The sequence below is a fragment of the Spermophilus citellus genome, assembly GCF_964194105.1.
Source record: "Spermophilus citellus genome assembly, chromosome: 12".
NCBI lineage: Eukaryota > Metazoa > Chordata > Mammalia > Rodentia > Sciuridae > Spermophilus > Spermophilus citellus.
The window spans coordinates 93240720-93261781 of record NC_138198.1 but is presented as its reverse complement, the minus strand read 5'-3'; the positions used below and the strand labels follow the sequence as shown (position 1 = coordinate 93261781).

General features: G+C 38.4%; 1 protein-coding gene across 3 annotated transcripts in view; it reads right to left on the bottom strand.

The window, feature by feature from the left end:
* DTNA (dystrobrevin alpha) overlaps nt 1–21062 on the bottom strand; it is a 372603-nt gene that overhangs the window by 332010 nt on the left and 19531 nt on the right. Inside the window, exon 1 of one of the 3 annotated variants that reach the window (XM_081262936.1) lies at nt 5112–5134. The exons of the other annotated variants lie outside the window; for them this stretch is intronic. The gene's annotated coding sequence lies outside the window, so the exon portion shown is untranslated. Of the gene's footprint in view, nt 1–5111; nt 5135–21062 lie in introns of those variants that run through there. 3 annotated transcript variants of the gene reach the window in all.

The following is a 21062-nucleotide window of genomic DNA, read 5'->3' as shown; positions in this document are numbered from 1 at the left end:
CCCATCAAGTCCTCCCAGGGAGCACTGACCCCAGCAAGCCCTGGTTCTGAGGAGGATCTCACTTTCCCATTGCACTGGGTACCACCACAAGGCCAGTGCCAGACCTCATGATCTTTGCATTCCTCTCTGGGCTTTGACAATAGGGCACCTAGGAAGTGCTCCGTAAATGCTGTCTGAGCTAAATTAAATTAAATGGTCGAGAAGGCATGTTCATTCTTTGTGGTCCTTGTGCGCTTCCCTGAAAGGCCCTCTAGTCAAAGGATTTAACCTTTGGGCTGAAGATTTTCATGCTCTTTTTCTCAACTCTAAGGGATAGGATTATTTAAAGAAGAAGAAGAAAAAAAATCCCTTCTATTTGATTATTTAAAAATTGTGGAAAACAAAGAAATATATTCTTTGTTTCAGGGGTTTTCAGGTACTTTTTTAGATTCTTGAAACCCCAAATCAGAAATGGTTTAAAATTCTTACCCAACTGATCAGAAAACAATGAATGAACTTAAGATTACTTCAGAAACCTGGACTGAAGATAAGCAAGGTATTCGTATCGGCTTGTACTTTCTGTCTACAGTGTCTTAATTATTAAATATCTTGTGTTCATATTGTGCCAAGTTGAATAATTTATGTAGAATGAATGTAAATCCGTTCAATGAATGAAGTGATGGTACAAAGAAAAAAAAAAGAGTTTAAAGTTAGTTGTAAATCCCATAACAAATGTTCACAGGAAAGATAGAGTTAAGAAAATTTCATCCTCATTTACTTAGAGCATAAGGTAGTTTAAACCTTTCAAAGGAAAATTTAGCTTTTTTTTTCTTTTTTTCAATCAGGTTTTCAAAATGCTAGCTCAGCCGGAAGTCCTAAAAGAGCAGTGAATACTTCTGTGAGAGAAAGAAGGAAGCAATATCTGATTTAAAATCACAGAGCAGCCAGCGACAGGGGGAGACCAGAATCTGCATCTCCTGAACCTTGATTCTCTGCATACCTCACACTAGTGTTAGGTTGTGAGGCCTCCAGCCCAACTTCATGCCTCATACCCAGGGTCACATGCAGAGTTTATAAGCAGAGGGAAAAGATTTCCAGCGAAACTTATGTTTCTCATGTGCCTCCTGCATGTTAATTCCCTCTTCCCATTCATGCTAATCTCTAGTCCAGTGACTGTGTAATCACCTCTCCCTCACCAAAGTGGCCTTCCAGAAAAACTGAAGCCTTCATTTCCAGTTCCTGTATGACTGCAAAGGAATATCCTCTTTGACACACGAAACATGCTGTAGATTGTGATCTGGGAGTGGAGGCGGAGGAAGAAAGGGGTAGGAGAAGAAAGGACATGGCATATTAGGAGAAGGGATTCCCTGCTAATTCTTTGGTAACAGTAAAATTAGAATAAAAACAGTTAGCTCCTTTAAAGTATTATAAAATGAGTTAAATGGCATAACATATGCAAAAGTGCTTAACCTAGATCTTGGCACTTACTAAGTTCTGGAAATTTAGCCATTATTTTTAGTAGTAATATAGAATCATTAATTTTGCTTTTCCACATTTAATATAAAAGAAAAGAGAAATGAGGGGTTGGGTGGGGATGGAGATAAGGTAACTGGAAAAAAAGAGAACAGTATCTGCGAGAATGGACTAGAAGTGATATCAGAGACTGATTTCTGAGTGTCAAATGCTTCACAATTTCATGGTCTCAGAATGACTTCATTTTTCATGTAGGAGAAAGAAAAAAATAACTGAATTAAATGTCAGAGGTCTACAATGATGTACTGAGAGGAGCAAAAGGATCATTTAAAAGACAACATTTTTATTAAAGTGTCCCCATTCATTAAAGTCCCCAATTAGGATAAATTATCCTTGATGGAGATGTCCACTTCTTCACTCTGAGAGTAGCCTTCACTGACCACTGTGGGAGTCTCTGTGCCCTGAAGGAGGGGTGTTGTCAGACCAGCTCGCTCTCCTCAGCCAGCAGCAGGAATACAAACTGTCCCCACCAAGAACACTTCCTCAAGGATAAAGTGGCCTAGAGAGGTCTATGCAGCTCCTGCCTCCATTTATACTCTCATAAAGTGAAGGGAGGAGCAAGGAAAACCCTCATAATCATATTTATTAAGATCATTATATGATTCAGTGTCTCTTAATAGCTTCCAAAACTTGAGCTGAGAAACTGAAGTTCTTTCTGAAGCACAATCCCCCATTTGACTTTTCTAACTATCTTTAGCTCTGCTCTGGGTTAAACCAGATTCTCAAAAAATTATGAAAATGCATTGAATCATATTGGTAACAAATATGTTTTATTAGAGAGTAATTTTAGCTGAGTGCAGTAGTAAATGCCTGTAATCCCAGCAGCTCGAAAGGCTGAGGCAGGAGGATCACAAGTTCAAAGCCAGCCTCAGCAAAAGCAAGGCCCTAAGCAACTCAGTGATGCCTTTTTCTAAATAAAAGACAAAATAGGGCTGGGGATGTGGATCAGTGGTAGAGTGCCCCAGTTCAATCCCTGGTACCTGCCCATCCCCCCCCAAAAAGCGTTAAAGGGTAATTTGGCCCTGTACCATTAGCATACATTAAAACAGGCCAAGAAAAAAATCTGTAAAATATGTAACTGTATGAAAACAGTTGAAGATCTTGTTCATTGCAGCACACAATGACTACTTTGTGTCAATCCACGGGGAGAATGTTTCCATCATTTCCTAGTCAGTAGTCCTTGACTTCTGCTAAGCAACCAGTTGTTATCCTCTTATGGATTGTATAATGCCTCATTTGTACCCTTTGCACGGGATTGTAAAAAATTTCAGCCAAATCTTTGTCTTATTTCTAATACATTTCATATATATATATATATATATATATATATATATATATATATAAAGTTATAATTTAGATACGGTGTTCCCTCAAAAGCTCATTTATGAGATAATGCAAAGAAGTTTAGGGATAAAATGATTGCATTAAGAGAGCTTTAATCTAATCAGTGCATTAATCCTCTGATAGGGATTAACTGAGTGGTAACTGTAGGCAGGCAGGGTGCAGTGGAAAGTGGGTGGGTCACTGAGGGCACGTTTTGGGGGTTTATATTTTTTTCTGTGGTAAAGGGAGCTCTCTCTCTCTCTCTCTCTCTCTCTCTCTCTCTCTCTCTGTGTGTGTGTGTGTGTGTTCATCTCTCTCTCTCTCCTTTCTGGTGTGATATTCTAAGCCAATTTCCTCTACTACACTGCTCTTCCATGATTTCCTGCCTTAACTCGGGCCCTGAGGAACAGGGTCAGCCATCTATGGATTTAGATCCCTGAAATCACGGGCACAAAATACACTTTCCTCCTCTAAAATTGTTCCTATCAGGTCTTTTGATCACAGTAGCAAAAAAACTAACACACACACACACACACACACACATGAAAATGTAAATATATATATATATGAAACTTTCAGGCATAATATTGTGTTCATTTAACTTTAGTTTACTTTTCCACCATTATATTCTCCCCACCTTATATTACTCATAAACATTTATTTTGATTTTCCATGTTATATGCCAACTTGAATCATCTGTTACACTACAATGAATGGACAGTCCTTCTGATGATAAAGAAGTTATACAATAATATTTCACAGGATAAAGAACAGAGGGCATATCAAGTCTATATAAATATAATAGAATACTAAAAATCATGAGAATTCTAGAAGTAGGCAGTTACCAGTGTGGGTTTAGTTGTCTAATATGTTATATTTGGTGTCACTCAGATCTTTGAGGTATTTTCCTCATGTTGTCATGATGGCTGCTGCAGCTCCATTAGTTCTATTGTTGATCAAAGGAGGATGAAGGGAATGGGAACACCAGCAAGGTCAGTGGACATCCAACTACATCTCAGGGACTAACCCTGGGTCAAACTGCTATCCATACTTAGAAGGCAGACTAGCAGGGTCAATGTCCAGCATTTACAAACTACAGAGCAGAGGGCTGGGATTGGGACTTGGGTGTGTAATTAATGCCACGGGCATCAACCATGAAAACACTTTCAACTTTCAGTTATATTCTTTCTCCATAATCTAACTTTTCATAGAAAACATAGGCTCCTGTCCAAAATCAAAGCACTTATACAATTAGAGGTTTGGTCAAGGAAAGACATTATTTTACTAGACAATTTAGCGGACCCTACACCCCAGGCCACTAATCTCCTTATGAAACATGGCACCTGGGCCTCGGTTCTGGGTAGTGCTCTTCTTTTAGAAAACATTTCAACCTGAAATGTTCTACATTTACAGTTATTCAAAGTGCAAATCCTCATTTACTTAGTATTACTCGGGTCAGAACAAATATATGAATACATTTATGTTATCAAAGGTGACTAATAGGACACTATCTCCATGGCTTTTGTTTTTAACTACAATTGCCATATATTCTCTGCAGTGGCCACACCCTTTGGCATGATCTGATTTGAAAGACCTGGACTATCTGCTTGGAGAAGATGCTACCTGCCAGAGTGGCAATGCTGAATTTTTTAAACACTATTTTAAATGTATATGTTTATTTATTTAGTTGAACAAACTCCAAGTTATGAACTTAATGCTCTCCTTCAGTTCAAGTAGCTTTGGCACTCAATTCTAATATTTTTGGCAGAAGTTCTCCGAGTTCAGTCAATTGTCTAATTTCAAGGTCTTGCACAATGCAGAATAATCGTACAGAAAATTCAAGTTTCAAGGGCATGTTTTCATAGCAACCATGTATTAGGAACAGATGGGTTTTTTAGACAGAAGCATGAAGATTCTAACTCATTAAAATAGGAAATAAAAAATAGAATGAAATTATAAATCAACCACAGTGGCAGGTATATTAATATTCCTGTGTACTACTCCAAGAAAAGAAAACACTCATGCTATAATCTTACGGTAAAGTCTGAGCATAAAAACCCTTTTCAGTGGAAAATAGAGATTTAAATAACTTCACAGTAAGAAGGAATTCACAGAGAATTTCCGCAAATAGGTGACTTTGTTGAACTTGATATAGGTTCAAGTAAAGTTTAAAATTCTGTTTAAACTGCAGTATTTGGACTCACTTATCATGGCTTAGTGGTGTAAGTAGCAGTTTAATAACTGAAAATTGGGTGTTTTTTCACCCTCGGTCTTACCAATGATTTTCTCTGACCTTGGACTAGATACTTGACTCTATGGAATTGCTTGTCCAGGCGCTCATATTAGTTCTATAAAATAAAAATAAATTTTAAAAAATGGTAGATCAAATATACTAGTAATAAACCTGGAGAAGTTAAGCAAGTAACAATGTATCTTCACTGATATCTCAACAGACTTTGGAACTTGATTTATTCTGCTGCTTAAATGATTTCACCTTCTTTCTAAGAAGCACAAGTCCTTGAATAAAAACAAAATGAAACATTGTCTTGTTTTGCTGAGGCTCCTGCCTATATCTAGAATGTCTACTATTAAAATGCCATTCTTTATTAGCTTTTGGCAGCATCTGGTGAGCCACTAAAAATACTCCTTTGTATGGAACTAAAGGAAGATAACAAGTCCATTTCTTGATGAGCTGACAATTCTGTCTGGGTTTGTGGGAGGTGGAACTTGAGAATAAAAGGGTCTGAGTAAATGAACTCTTGTGTCCCTATCTTATCTGGCTTATTGCTGTACTACTTTATCAGAAAGATCTTACTAGGTCCAAATGGCCCCCTATGCCATTCTATGCATGCATATATCTGTGTTTTTGCACATAAGGTGAAGGACATTTAAGACATTACAGAAAGGACAGTGTAAAGAGAAGAGAGTGAGAGAAAAAAGAATGATAGCCAAATGCTCAAAATATAGCAAGCCTGAGAAAAACAACATGAAAAACAAGCGGAGACTTTCACAAGTATCTGCCTGAGATTTCACTGTCTTTTCCTTCTTAGCAGAACTAATAAATAGTCCCAGGACTGAAAATTCTTCCCTTTGCCTCTCACAGATGAAAACCAAATACACTTGTGAAATGATAGATCCACAAAAGAAAACAGTCTCCATAGAAATGACTTCTCTCAGTGAGATAACATCAAATTCAAACAACAACTTTTGAATTTCAAAGATGGTCAGAGATTAAAAATTCTCTATTCTTAATTAAGTAGAAGGATCAAAGTTTGATTCTGGAGAGAGACTCATATATTGTTTGCAATAGGATTGACTCAAAACTATTAAACTTAGTATAAAACTATAAAAAATATAGTTCTAATCATATTCTTATGATTAGAATTAGTGTTTTTGTGATGTAAATATAGGGATACCACAGTTTTCTGTTGTTGATTAATTTTAATAGTAGCCATTCATACTTAGCATAAGGTATGCCAGGCACTGTTCTCAGTATCTCACATTCAGTCTTGGTCTGCTCATTACAGCTCTTGATAAAGCTACCATTATTAACCCCATTTTCAGAGATGCAAATTTTTAATCAATTAATCTTATCCTAAAGAGTGTAAGGACAGGAAGAAGACAAAAGTTATCAAATCACAGCATTTCTTTTTAAATCTCCCACTTCTTTTATGTAAAATATAGTGTTATAAAATTTTGCTTATGTTTAAAAACTCTAGTAAACAATGAACCTTTCTTTTCTTTTCTTTCTTTCTTTTTTTTTTTTTTTTTTTTTTGGTCATGAGTCACCAAACATTTCTGTCTGCTAGCAGCAAACATTCAGCTACAGAGCATGGCTCAGTGTTCCAGAGGGGAGTGCTGAGTTCAAGGACATGTCTACCCTTACAATGACATTGACCTTGAGTAACCTTCAAGAAAGAGGCCTGGGTCAGGCAACAGAGGACATGAGTCCAGCTTCAGAGTGTGATGAGGAAAAGACACTAACTTATTTACGGGGAGGGTACATATATACATGAGAAAATAGACAGATGGAAAATGTAAAATCCTTGGAAGGCACCTTGGCCAGTCAATCTATTTCCTTTTTTGTTTTCATTATGTCCAATAGAATTCCATAGACATTATTATAGATTACATTCCCTTTGGATTCCTGTAAAACCTATTGGCTCTTTCTAGATAAATAAGCCTGTGTCAAGGATGATTCATTTCTACTTCTCCCACTCAGAGTCAGAGGAATGGCTTTATTGGAACAGTGGACCTGCCTATGCTGAAACAGTATGACTGCAGCCTGTGCTCTCCTTTAGCAAAAGATGTGAGGAACAAAGGAGAACCTGTGTCTTCGCTATGCTGTTTCAAAACCTAGGAACCAAAGATTTCAACAATCCTCCAAATGAGGACGAATCCTATTTGGGATAGTGTAAAATAGATACTGATGAACTCTGGCAATCAGACAGGAGGAATTGAGAAAGCAAGAGAGGACAAAAGACAGAATGAAAACTGGGGGAAAAAATCAAAAGCAAGAAGTGTCTTGAAAGATGGAAGAGTGCAGAAAAAGGAATGGGAACAGAAAACTACAGCTTGTATTTTCCCACCGTCTAGAGAGACCAAGAAACAAATGCTACAGATCAGCCTGAACCACTGGACACCCTGACGCCCTGAAGAGTGAAGTCGTTAATGATTCAGTTCCTGCTTCTTCTTCTTCTTCTGGAAGTCAGACAGACTCTGCAGGGTCCAGCAGCAAAGAATTCCATCTCAGCACCCATAAGGAGGGTTGCTTCCAAGTGTACTATAGAGCTGACACCGAATCTAATTCTTTTCAAAAATTTGCCACTTTGGGCATGTTTTTAATTTAATGGTCCTATATTTTTTATGAGTTAAGTAGTTTGTGGGTTTTAGAAATTGAATTTTCACCCAACCCATACTGCAGCTCATCTTTTATGGACAGTTCTACTATGCCCCAAACTCACTTGTCCTTGGGTACCAGGCTCTGCACACACGATTAAATTTAGTCCTCTTTCAGACACAGATGACCACACTGTTGCAGCTTCCTGAAATATGTTTCTTTTAGATTCTGAGAACTGTATAAACCTTCTTTAAAATAAAAATTCTCTGTGTCTCTGCAAAGTTTTAAAAAACTATGATTTTTCTGCAACCCACTGACAACAGAAAAGACACACTATCGTTGCATACCAGAGCACCAGCCACCAGACAAAATGACTGCACTGGGTCCAAATCCAGTAACAGATATCAATTCCTTGGAAAACAGTTTGTAATTTAACTTACTGTTATCTCTTCAAACAGGCTATTTCTAATAGGAGACAGATGATACTGTACCAAGCTTCAGGAGGAGAGTGGCTTCCTGGGTTTCCTTAAATGAGCTCACTATCAAAAGATTTTTGATGGGTTCTCAAGAATGGGAAATTGCATTACCAGTCTCATGTCTGAAAGCAGAAGTCTGTACACTTTCAGGGTAAATGGAAAAAATGATTATCACATGTTGTTTGCAGTGTGCCAAAATAAGAACATAATATTTCCAGTTGGAAAAAAATACATACATAGGTAGGTAAAGTAGTAATAAATGAAAATGTATTGTTCTTTCAAGGATATTTTCATACAGAGGGTCCCCAGAGCATAATGATTTACGATAGCGTTCTACTTAGTGCTGCTATTTTGCATGAAGGTCACCATTTGTGTTGGTAAAAACCCAAATAAACAAACAAAACACCATATGGCTAAACATACAGTTCTTTAGAGCAGTGATATTGTTTTAATATCTCTAAGAGGAACTGATGGAGAATATAGTAAATCAAAGATCAGCAACAACCACCCTCATGATTATTCAAAAAATTAACACATGCGAGGCAGTGCAGTGACTCTCTAAAAGCCCTGGAGGATCCAACAAGTGTCAAAACACAAGTAGAAGTCAATCAGCAACCTCAAAAGCTGATTTTACAGTCTCTTTCTAAGATATCCAAAACACTAAGAGGTCTCCTTAGATATCATTGCCAGATTTAATTGATAAAACCAATAGATTTTAAAAGACCATGGTTGTTTCAAAGCCATCACTAGATAATTTCTCACTATAGTCTGCAAACTGAAGTTAACCTGATAAATGACAAATGATCCTAAAGTATGAGCTGGGTCATTTTACCTGCATGGTCCTTAGTCTCCTCAGTTGCAAAGTGAGACTCAGGTCTGTGTCTTTTCTATTCCCAAGGTGATGGTGAAGTTCCAAGGAGGTAACAGGTGGAAACCCAGTGAGAAGTGAAAGGGGCTACACAATGTGAGGAAATATTACAATGTATCTATGAAGTTGATGTACGGCCTGTAAGAAGTTTTCTTTTCAAATTTAGATGGATACAATGCTGATACATTACATAGGTCACTTACATATCTTTTAGTTATAATTATTCCTTTTTCAAGTTCTCAACTTGGACAAATGGAACACTGTACAGATTTAAGTACTCACATACATACACAAACACACATATTTTGTTGTTGTTATTGTAAGCAGGGATTGAACCCAGGGGTGCTTAAACACTGAGCCAGATCTCCAGTCCTTTTGTTAATTTTTCATTTTGAAACTGAGTGTTACTAAGTTGCTTAGGGCCTTGCTAAGTTGATGAGGCTGGCTTTGAACTCATGATCTTCCTCCCTCAGCCTCCCAAGATGCTGGGATTATAGGCCTGTGCCACTGTGTCCAGCTCAGGTAATATTAAAGCAGAGTTTTAACGTACAAGGATTTTTTTTTTTTTGCTAGTCTACAAGCTGAGTCCTCTCTCCACAGTGTCACCTTCTGAAGTTAGCAAGAAAAGAAATTCTGTTCTTGTTCTCTTAAAAAAGAAAAAGTTTTAGAAAAAGAATAGTATTTTCAAATAATGAATATGTTAATTAAAAAAATTCATTGTCTACAGTGATTTTCCTTCATCTCTAGAGCTGCCTTGTGAGTCTGCAAGGGAAAGAGGGACACAGCAGCCCCTTCAGTGGGGAGTGATTTGGGATTGAAGAGGGTTTTGCAACAAGTCACTTCACAAGCTTTCTTCCATGAGACCAATGCTTCTCTTGAATACTTTGCTTGAATGTTTTAATTAAGGGCTGATGCTCCTCTTTTCTGACTCTCAGTTTATAAGCCCAGGCTTTCTATTCAAGAATTTGTCTCCTGTAAATGAAAGACACAAATGATAAATATACACGTGTCCAGAACGAACATGCGTGCTCTGCTGCCTGCCCCTGCTGGGCCCATCTGCTCTGATGGCAAGGTGCCCACTAGGCAAGCTGGCCCATTTCACTTCCGCAGAGCTGCCAGCTTTCCAAGGGTCTGTGAGTGGGTACACTGTGGTGAGAGCTAGCTTTCCGCAAGAAGCCCTTCCACCACCCTGCATATGGGTCTGTTTGCACTTGACCACACTTGCTTGCTGGCTCTCATGGGTCATAAAACAAATGCTCCTTAGTGTGCGTAAGAAGAGGGCAGGCAGTGCTAGTATTTCAGGCATTAAGGAACATAGAACACATGTAGAACTTCCTGTAGGAAATGGCTCAGAGTGGAGGAGGAGATCATGGCTGAAAGGGAGAGGAAAATGATCCATGTATCTATTATTAGTAGGAGAAGCAAGAATATTAGCCTGAAGGTCCCAGTGTGAGCATTTTATTGTCCTGCATAAAAGTCCATTTCTCTCTCTCCTATGGTTCTAGAAATATCTGGGATAGGCAGCCAGTATACTGACGACCCCACGTAGCATGCCCTCTTCAAACTAAATCCAAAAGCACCAGAGAAAAAGAGGCAGAATGCAAAGCTTGGAGACTTGAGAATAGAGGGGTAATAGTGAGGTAAAAAGGACCAACTGTTCTAGGAATAGCTCTGTTCTTTCTAAATATTAAAGTGCAAAAAACAAAAAGCAAACGATATCATGAATGCACCGAATGACAGAGTTCAAGACATGTCATCTAAATATACACAAATTTCATGTAAGTCCAAGGGGTGAGAATGGAAGGCACTGCCACAGGAAAATCCAGAAAGGTGACAACTACTATACTTACATATTCGTGTATTCAACATATACTGAATGAGCAACTGACTATGTGCCAGTGCTAGGGATAAACAGGTGAACAGACACAGATAAAACCCCTGCCCTCATGGAGCTTCCTTTCTAGGGAGTGGGGTGAGAGAGAAAACAGCCAAATCCATTTATGCCATGATGTCAGGGAGTAATAAAGACTTATGAGGAAAAGCAAAGGAGTAAGATGGCAAAGTGACAGAGGTGCCATTTTAGATAGAATGGACAGGGACCCTAGGTCTTACCTAGGATGAGATGTGAACAGAGATCCGTGTGATGGCAAAGAGTGAGCCATGGAAAGCTCTGGAGGAAGAGTGATGCAGGTAGCAGAAACGAAGTACAAGGGTCCTGAGGTGGGCAACGTTTGGCTTGCTCAGAGAACAGCAGTGAGGAAGGAGGGAAGGCAAGGAACAGAGTGATATGAGGCAACTCGAGAGAACAAAACCAGGTACTTGTGGATACCGCTTGTGAAGTCTCTGAGTTTTAATCGAAGTGTGAAAGGAAGCAAAGGATTTTGGATGATGAGTGACATTATCTCTGATATGCTCTTTAATATAATTGCTCTTGCTTCATTTCTGAAGGACTAACCACGAGAAACAAAAGTAGAGGCAGAGCCCAGCGAGGTGCTGCACGCCTGTAATCCCGCCTGCTGAGGAGGCTGAGACAGGAGGATCATGAGTTCAAAGCCAGCCTCAGAACTTAGTGAAGCCCTAAGCAACTTAGCAAGACCCTGTCTATAAATAAAATATTTTTAAAGGGCTAGAGATGTGGCTCAGTGTTTACACACTTCTGGGGTTCAATCCTCCATTCTGAGGGGGAATAAAAAATGAGTGGCAGGAAGCCAGTCATCCAGCTACCAAAGTAATGTAGACAATTGATAATATTGACTGGGATTGAATACGTCTTGGTGGAGCAGGTGAGGAATGGTGAGACTGGATTTTGAGGACACAGCTGACAAAATTTACTGATAGACTGGTTATAAGGTGTTGGGGGGAAGGGAAGACAAGAATAACACCTAGGTTTGGGTGTGAGCAACTGGTTGACTGTTGGGAGCATACCAAGATGAAGAAAGATGGGGGGGGCACATATCAGGGAAGGGAGGAATCAAGCCTTGCATTTGAAATATTGAGTAAGCAGTTGTAAAGAAGCCTTTACAATTTAGACTTCTGTCGTCAGAAAATACAGTCAAAACACCAGGAACACATCTGTCACATGTTGGATACTCAAATAAATGATGGTTTTTATGCTGTTGTGGTTATTGTAGTTAATATCGCACCAACACCATCTTTTGCTCTGAGATGTTGCCACAGTGAAAGATTTGATGAATGGAATAGGTTAGTGGTTAGGACAGGGACTGTTTCAGGCATCTACCAAATCGTTTTCTAGTTTTGAGTAAGATGGAAAATCTAGGTGATGCTATCACATGTTTAAAAGCAATAGTTTATCTAGAAAGGAAATGGCAAGGGAACCACAGTACCAAATTCCAGAGTCCTGTGCAACATCCCAGAGCAATGATTCTGAGATATTCTAGACACACCTGATAAAGATTTAAAAACGGAGCCAGAAAAGATCCACTTCAGGTGGACTAACTCAAAGTCTTCAAGAGTAGAGTTGCAGAATACATCATTTCAAAGTGTCCCCTGGGGAACTGAACAGTGGTCCAAGGACACATTCTTCTAAGCCAAGACATGAAACGTTCACCAACACTGACTGTGAGATAGCAGCACAAAGATCATGGTCATCTTTTATATAAAGCAGGCACACAAGGCCCCTTTCTCCTTTTTTTTTCTTTTCTAGTGGGGATTGAACACAGGGTCGCTTGACCACTGAGCCACATCCCCAGCCCTATTTTGTATTTTATTTAGAGACAGGGTCCCACTGAGTTGCTTAGCACCTTGCTTTTGCTGAGGCTGGCTTTGAACTCGAAATCCTCCTGCCTCAGCCTCCCAAGCTGCTGGGATTATAGGCATGCACCATGACGCCTGGTTCATTTCTTAAATATATCAGAATATGACTATCAAAAATAGGCTTGTTTTTCAGGATAGTTTTAGAAGCCATGAGTTACAGGATACTACCATATCTTGAAGAATATTTGGACTCCAGTTTCTTCTGACACTGTAACCACAGTCACCCATGCAAGTCACTGTTATTATTTGAGTCATGGCATTTCAAAAAAAAAAAAAAAAGTATGAGATACGGAACAGACAATTTAGGGACTTTAACCACAGCCTGCTTCCAGCAAATCTTGTGACATGAGGACATTTTCTTTACCCCTTTAGATCACAGCTTTCTCATCTTTACATTTGGAATCTTACTTTAGCAGTGATTATCAAAAAGCCCTAAGTTACATTCTACTATCCTTCCTATCCTCATATCCCCTCCCCTCCCTTCCTTCTCCTCTACCTACCTAATCTAAAGGAACTCTACTCTTCCCTAGTGCCCCCATGTATTGTGAATTAGCATGAAACAGACATTATTACCTTATGTACATATATGATTGCATGACTGATGTGATTCTACAACATGAACAATCAGAAGAATGGGAAATTATCCCCCATTTACGTATAATATATCGAAGTGTATAAATGCATTCTACTGTCATGCATAACTAATTAAAACAAGTTAAAAATTTATTTTAAAAAGTCCCAAGTTTCCATATTACTGCTTCAACATAAAGTTTGGATAATCTGAAGATAACTCTGCTTTTAACTATTTCCATCCAGATCCACATTAAGACTTTGCTATGTTTCAGGTAAGTGTCTCTCGAAGGTCCATGTTTTAAAGTCTTGGTCCCATGATGGCCCTTTTGGGAGCCTTTAGGAAACAAGGCTTGGTGGAAGGTCTTTGGGTTACTGGGAGCATGCTCTAAAAGACTATTGTGGAACCCTAGTTTCTTCCTCTTCCTTTCTTGTTTCCTGGCTGTGAAGTGAGTGATTTTGCTCTGCCACACACTCTAGTCACAATGTGCTACCTCCCCACAGGCCCAAAGAAGTGGGACCAAAAATCATGGACTGTAATCTCCAAAATTGAGGGTCAAAAATCAGGCTTTTCCCTTTATTTTATTATTTATTTATTGTTTGGCAGTGCTAGGGATTGAACCCAGGTCCTTCCTTGTACATGCTAGGCAAGCTCTCTATCACTAACCTACATCCCCCACTCAAACCTTTTTTCTTTATAAGCTGATTAGCTTGGCTGTTTCGTGAGAGTGATGGAAAACTGACTAGCACAGACATCATTTGGGGGAAAAAGGGTTTTCTCTTCTTAAAAACTAGTTTGAAAAATATTATACAAATGATCTCAAAAGTATCTTTCAAGGGAAAAAAAGAAAGGCAATATTCTCATGATAGGCCAAGCATTTTGGGCTTGTCATCTTGTTTGGTCTTCACTGGAATTTTGTAAACTCCAGGGTTATGAATACACCTATTTCACGAATAAGAAATTTGAGGCTCAGAACACAGTCTGTAAACACAACCACTACATTTCAGATTCAGGCTTAAAGTGCACCAAAACCTTTACATTAACTATAACATTTGTGTCTAAAATTGTGTGATTCTGTTTTGGACTTAAAGCAATATAACCTAAATTTATAACATCTTTCCTTAGCTCTGAATGATTGCTGACAATCTTCAAAACCTGTCCACCACAAAATTCTCCCCCCAAATTTGGCTTTATATGAGAAAAACTATTACAAGGGCAGTTTCTAGATATTTGTCAGTTTTCTCAAATAAAAGGAGTTTGAAACAAATTTTATACCCTCCATCCAAACCTGCTCCTCTTTGCTATCTTTTTATATATAATCACCCCATCTACTTTCAATTGTTCCTTCTCTCTAAATCATTTGTAAGACTCTGGTCAATTTTCCTCACAAATATTTCTCAGATCTCTTCCTTCCTTTTTGTCTTTATGTTCCTGTTTGAATTCTCTCTCATTTAAGCTTTCATGACAGCTTACACCTACCCACTGGCATCTTCTCTTGTATCTTTCAATGTCTTGTCCTCTGTGCATTCTTATAATTTAACCTACAAATTTGAAAGTATTTCTCTGTGATTCCCCAGTTACACTAGAACTCTTTTAAAGGACTGTGTTCTACTAGTTTTCTTGTCTTTACTGCCTAACAGTGTCTCATACATAACAGCCTCTCACAAAAAAAAAAAAAAAAAAAAAAATGTTTGCTGAGTGAAAGAAAAAAAAATTGACAGGTTGAAATTAAACACATATTATGCTGGAGAAATTGAACATACAAAACAATGAATCTCAACCGAAACGTTAAACCTTATACAAACATTAACGCAAAATAGAACATGGATGTAAGTGTAAAATAATGAAAGTATGAAAAAAATAAGAGAAAATCTTCGTGATGTAGGGAATAGCAGTGGTCAAACACATTAGAGGTCAGAGCTTAGGGATGGAGGCTCAGAGGGAGGGTAGAGAAGTGGGCATAGCTATAACAGGGCAGCAACAGGGATCCTACAGTGATGGAACTGATCTCTCTTGACCGTGTTGGTGTTTACCAATCAACTCATGATAAAATTGCATAGGGAAAACACACACACACACACACACACACACACACACACACTGCTGTAAAACTTGCAAAGTCCAAATACGGTTTGTGGATCATATTTGTGCCAATTCCCTGGTTGTGATGTTTTGCTACAATTTTGCAAGGTGTTACCATCAGGTGAGCTGGGTGAAAATTTCATGGGACCTGTGCATAACATCTTAAAACTGCATGTGAATCTACAATTATCTCAAAATAAAAAAAAATTAAAGTTTTGAAAGTTGAAGACTTTTAAGATTATTATAAAAACTTAGGGCAGCTTCAGTGTGAGAAAATTTGACAATCTATTAAACAATAGCAGCTACTTGGTTTAAAGGTCTTGGACAATCATGTAGATGAGTAAGATCCATTATATTGTTAAAACTTCTGATGCAATTGTTGGCTGAAAGGCTAAAGGGTCTTGTCCCTTCATCATTATTTGAGAGACTTAGTGTGTGACCTTGGTCCATCCACTTCAGCTTCTCTATGATGAAAAGATGGAGCTGGCTGATATTTATACTCTCTTTTAAAGTTAATGTTCCAAAAGCACATCATGATCCTAAGCCAAGAGTAGAGGATAGGGTTTGAACTTTCTAGAATAAAAAGAGAAAAAAAAATCACTAAAACTTGATTAGAAGAAAAAAGGCTAAAATCTTCTCCTTTGGTAAGTGGTTGTAGGGTAGCACTTGTTAATAATAAGAAACCTATCTCTGGAAGCAGAATACATCAAGCAATGTACAGTGTTTAAGAACACCTGTCTAGGAAAACTGGAAAACTAACAGTACCATCCTCTTAAAACATAACTAATAGAGAATGAGGTGATGTTCTATTAAGCAGGGCAGTTTACAATACCCTTAGATATGAGGATTATTTCACAAAAATAGTTGTGACTATGAAATAGCAAGTAAGATGCTTCAAGAATGGTTTTGTTGTATGTATGTGCAGGTGTTTTTAAAATATTTGCCCAAGGAACTAACATCCTTTTGCATCATAAAAGTAGTTTTCAAGGAGAGAAGTAGAGAGTTAAAACTGGAGGAGCACAAGAACATGGATTTCCTGACACAAGAAACCATGAGGATTAGTCAACTGATAGTCACAAGAGTGATTAAGGGTGCTGTGGAGATCAGGCTGTGCTCTGCTCAGAGTTACTCCAGGATGTGTAAAGGAGTTTTCAGACTATTCCTAAACCTGTGCTAGCTATTCTACTTTATAAAGCCATAGTTTGCCATAAGCTACTCCACTTTGGTTTTAAGGACTGAGGTGGAATGACTCTGTACCTTGTTTGTACAAGTAAACAAACATCATCTGCTTGGCACAACTGTAAGGCATAAACTGATATATCAATTAGTGGTGCTAGTAAGAATGACCACCTGTGAACTGATGGAATTCATCAGGAACACATGAAACATGAGCATATCAAACTCATATTGGAAAAACCAGGTCCACGGGCTTATCAAACACACCAGACCATCAAATGATGCAACTGCCTCACTCATGACTAATAAAAGCTCTGAGCCTGAAACCAGTGGATTCTGATCCCATCACCTGGTCACTTGTCATTAGCCCTGCCCAGGAAAACTGCCACAGCGATCAAGCTCTGAATTTCTGTCCTCAGGCATTAGTAGCGTGCCATTTTTCCTGCCAGTGATGACCATGCAAGTCCCACTCCAAGCTGACATCTCAAGCTGACACTCCAAGCTAACACTGTGAAACAGTTGTCCATTGTCCATTGGGACCTTGGCATAGAATAAGTTCCTGTGCTTTGATAGCTCTGCTTCCTGAACAGGTTCTTTGGATGGTTCTTAATCTAATCTGCTTAATCTTATCTGACCACCTGTAGGGGTTCTTTGCCTTCCTATCAGCTCTTTCCTGTGGCTCTCAGTTCAGCCTTCTGAATCCCTGTGGCTGCCTTAACCCTTTCTTAGCCTTTGTGATATTTTTTGTATGTGTGTGTGTAAATTGTGTGAAGTGTGATGTGTGACTTGAGTGATATATATATATATATATATATATATATATATATATATATATAAAATTAAGATTGGAATAAAAGAACTTGTGTTTACCCAGTGAGTGGATGGATGTCTGCCTGGTGACCCATGAGTATTCAGTGAACTGCCACTGGTGTAAGGATGTAGCCTGTGAATGTATTGTTATTCAGTAAATTCTGACACTGTGGAAAGACCCAAATATGTTTGGTCTATTAATGACCTAGTACATTTCTTCATAGAGTTTGTCATCTAGGAAAGCAAACAAATCTAGTGATCCTACTTACAACATAAGTGGAAAAAAAAAATCCCATTCAGAATGGATTAGTTAGAGCTGATCTTAGGGGAAAGTCAATCAGATGAAGTGAACTGAACTAGCTATTTTGGGGTATTTTGAGCAAAAAATTTAAAAGGTATCCACCAAGAGGAAGAGTCTACTCTAATAGCAAAATCAAACAAACACCACAGAGCTTGATCAATCCATGAACATCAGTCTACCACAAAATTTCAAGGCAAAGTACAAGGATGAGTTTCAAGGGATACAAAAATACACACTCTGCTATGGTCTTACATGTTGAAATCCTAACCTCCAAGGTGATGGAGGTGAGCCTTCCAGAGATGTTCAGGTCATGAGGTTAAAGCCTTCATAAATGGGGTAATGCCCTTAAGAAGAGGCCCAAATGATATTTTTGGTCCTTTTCACCCAGCAAGAATGTACTATCTGTGAGCCATAAACAAAGAAGGCCCACCAGATGCCAAATCAGCCTTGATCTTAGACAACTCAACCTCCAGAATGTAGAAATAAATTTCTGTTGTTTATTAGTTTATCAGTTTATGGTGTTTTGTTATAGCAGCTTGAACAGACTAAGACACACTTCTTTGTATACACTACAGTACCTATTCTTCCTTAAGACTGCCTTAGATACTATGTTTCAGTGGCTGACTTTTAATAAAGTCACTGTGATTCACTATGAGCTTTACTGTCATATTAACTGCTCTCAAAATCTGGTCCCTGGATCAGTAGTGTCAGCATCATTTGATAATTTGTTAGAAATGCATGCACTTGTTTTTCATCCCTCAGTTCTAAATCAGGAACTCAGAGTATAACCTAGCCATCTGTGCTTTCAAAAACTCTCCAGGTGAATCACTAATAAAGAATGGGTTCCAAATTTCATCTCTATGAGTTGATGAGCGAGGAATTTGGACAAAGATCATATAATCACAGATTTCTTTAACAGTGAAAATTGATCCTTCAGCCTTATAAGATACATGGCGGGGGTTGGGGGAGGAGCTAATTTAGAGTCCTTATGTATCTACTCTCCACTGTGGAGTGGATTCTAACCACCACCATCTCTAGACATAAGATGGACCAGTCCATTCTGTCAGTTTGCTGTAACCAAGGCACCCTATCTAGTCAGAAGTCATAACCCAAACACTGGTATGTGCAAAGAACTCAGAATTCAGGAGCATCCAAGTAGGACTCAAGTTCTGTCTAGTTTTTCACTGCAGAGATAGGGGGTGGGATGCAGCATTAATTAATGGTGACAGCCATTTTTTTATGTAGTTGTTGATCCAAAAAAGGAAATGTTATTGCATACCTCTTGATAGCCTTCCTGCATCTCAATCTGTCTATATATATTTTTTCTATTTTATTATATTTTATGCAACACAGTTTGACTTCCTTTACATCAGGTTGTCTCACTGATCGTGTCTCTTCTTAACTGCATCTCCTAAGTAGAATTATAAGCTTCCTGAGGGCAAAAGAATGGTGTCTTCTTCACTTGCTTGGTGTGGTCCAACCTTCAAGTTGACCTTGATGTGTGGACACCTTCATCTTCTCCTAATCCTACCCTGAATCATTTTGGCAGCTAGGATGTTGCCTTGCAATCCACTAATGTCATCTCTAACTAAAACTTAGAACAAGTCATTCAATTTTCAGTTCAACATCTGGAAGAGCCAGAACAAAATTCCAGGTACTGCTAAGGAAAATAATGCTCCTCCCCAAACCACTACTTTTGAATATGAGCTCTGCCACATTTTCCTCTTAATTCATCACTAGGAAAAGATTCTTGTACATTATGACTATAACTCCTTAGTGCTACAACCATTCTATGTTACATTTACCATTAGTAGATATTTGTTGCTAAGATTTGTTTGTCTTATAAATTTGAATCAATCTCAACCAGTGTTTCCTGAGGTCCTAGACATAAAGGTTGCTCAAACAGATCCAGCTGACAATAATGTGTGTCTTGGCAGTTTTATGAGATAGGAATTTATTTCTGGAAAATAAACTAACCTCCAAAAGCCACATCTGTGAAAACGCACAACAATCTAAAAACAACACCACGGTTACATTCACCACTCCTCTTAAGCAGCTGCTAAAGTATTCCACACATCCTTAGACTTATGCAAGTGGACTTTATTCACTGAAGTCAACTTGATTATAGCAGCAGCCACATCTAATGTGAAACTAGTAGTCTTATTCTATGCTGTTTCCCTAACTTGTATGCCATAATGCAGCAACTAGTTACTTTTCATCACAGTGATGAAAAGTTTTTATTTATTTTATCACCAAATGCAACATCTAGTAAACCCTAATGTGTTTGATGTAAACAATTTTCACTTAAGCATTGGTGCTGGTCATTTTTTAGGGCAGAAAGGATTGTTTTAAGTTAGCTTTTTATTATTATTATTATTTCTGAAAGATGTCCATTTGGGGATGCATCGTGTTTTCCACATCTAGGGCCCTAAAGTTTTCCACTCTTAGCAGATTACATACCCTCACAAGTACTTTTCAGTTAATAGTAACACCACTACTGTGGAGTTAGGGCTACTCACTCTGACTTAAAAGAATCTCAAAATATTAGCCCCAGGACCACACAATGTCACTGTGCCCTTCATCTGCTGGATTTACCACTGGGGGATGGCATGTTTGTGTATGCTCAGGGATTTTCAGGGACGGCTGTTGGCAGACATTTATTTCATAGCTCAGAAGGCCACTTGCTTCTCCTGAGAGAGTAAAGGTTACATTTCAATAGTAGCTGGAAATCAGATAGGCAGTTCCGAGCACACCAACTGGGGAAAACAGAAAGCCAGAAATATGATTTATTAGTGTTTACCTGCCATTTTGAGATGAATCTGTGCACTCAGAAATAACCCCGTTTCTCACATCATAAGATGCTGAAGCATAACTTTAAAAGATGAACTCTGAATTTTCAGAAAAAAAAAGAAATGGTTGAAGGATTTTTAGTACTAGGGATATCTAATATCCCTGTCTTATAACTCAATTACATTGTCCCAAACCTACAGCAAAGTCTACTGAACATACAGCCTGGAGCTGGTGGTAATTTGGGAGTGAAGGGATCAAGGGCAGGAGCCAGGATGATCATCAAAGTTGGCACTGTGCTTTGGAAACAAAACTCAGAATGGCAATTAGAGACTCCATAGAACAGAGACACAGGGGAACTGGAAGCTTCACAAAATCCCCCCAAATAACAACAAATGTGCCTGAGTCAGAGTTAGTAAAGGTTCAAGCCAATTTCACTCAAAGTTCCAGAGACAAGGTACCTGCAGGACTTGGGGACATTCAGGAGACCAATATCTACATACTTTATTATATGTCTCTATTATTATTATTTATGACTAGCT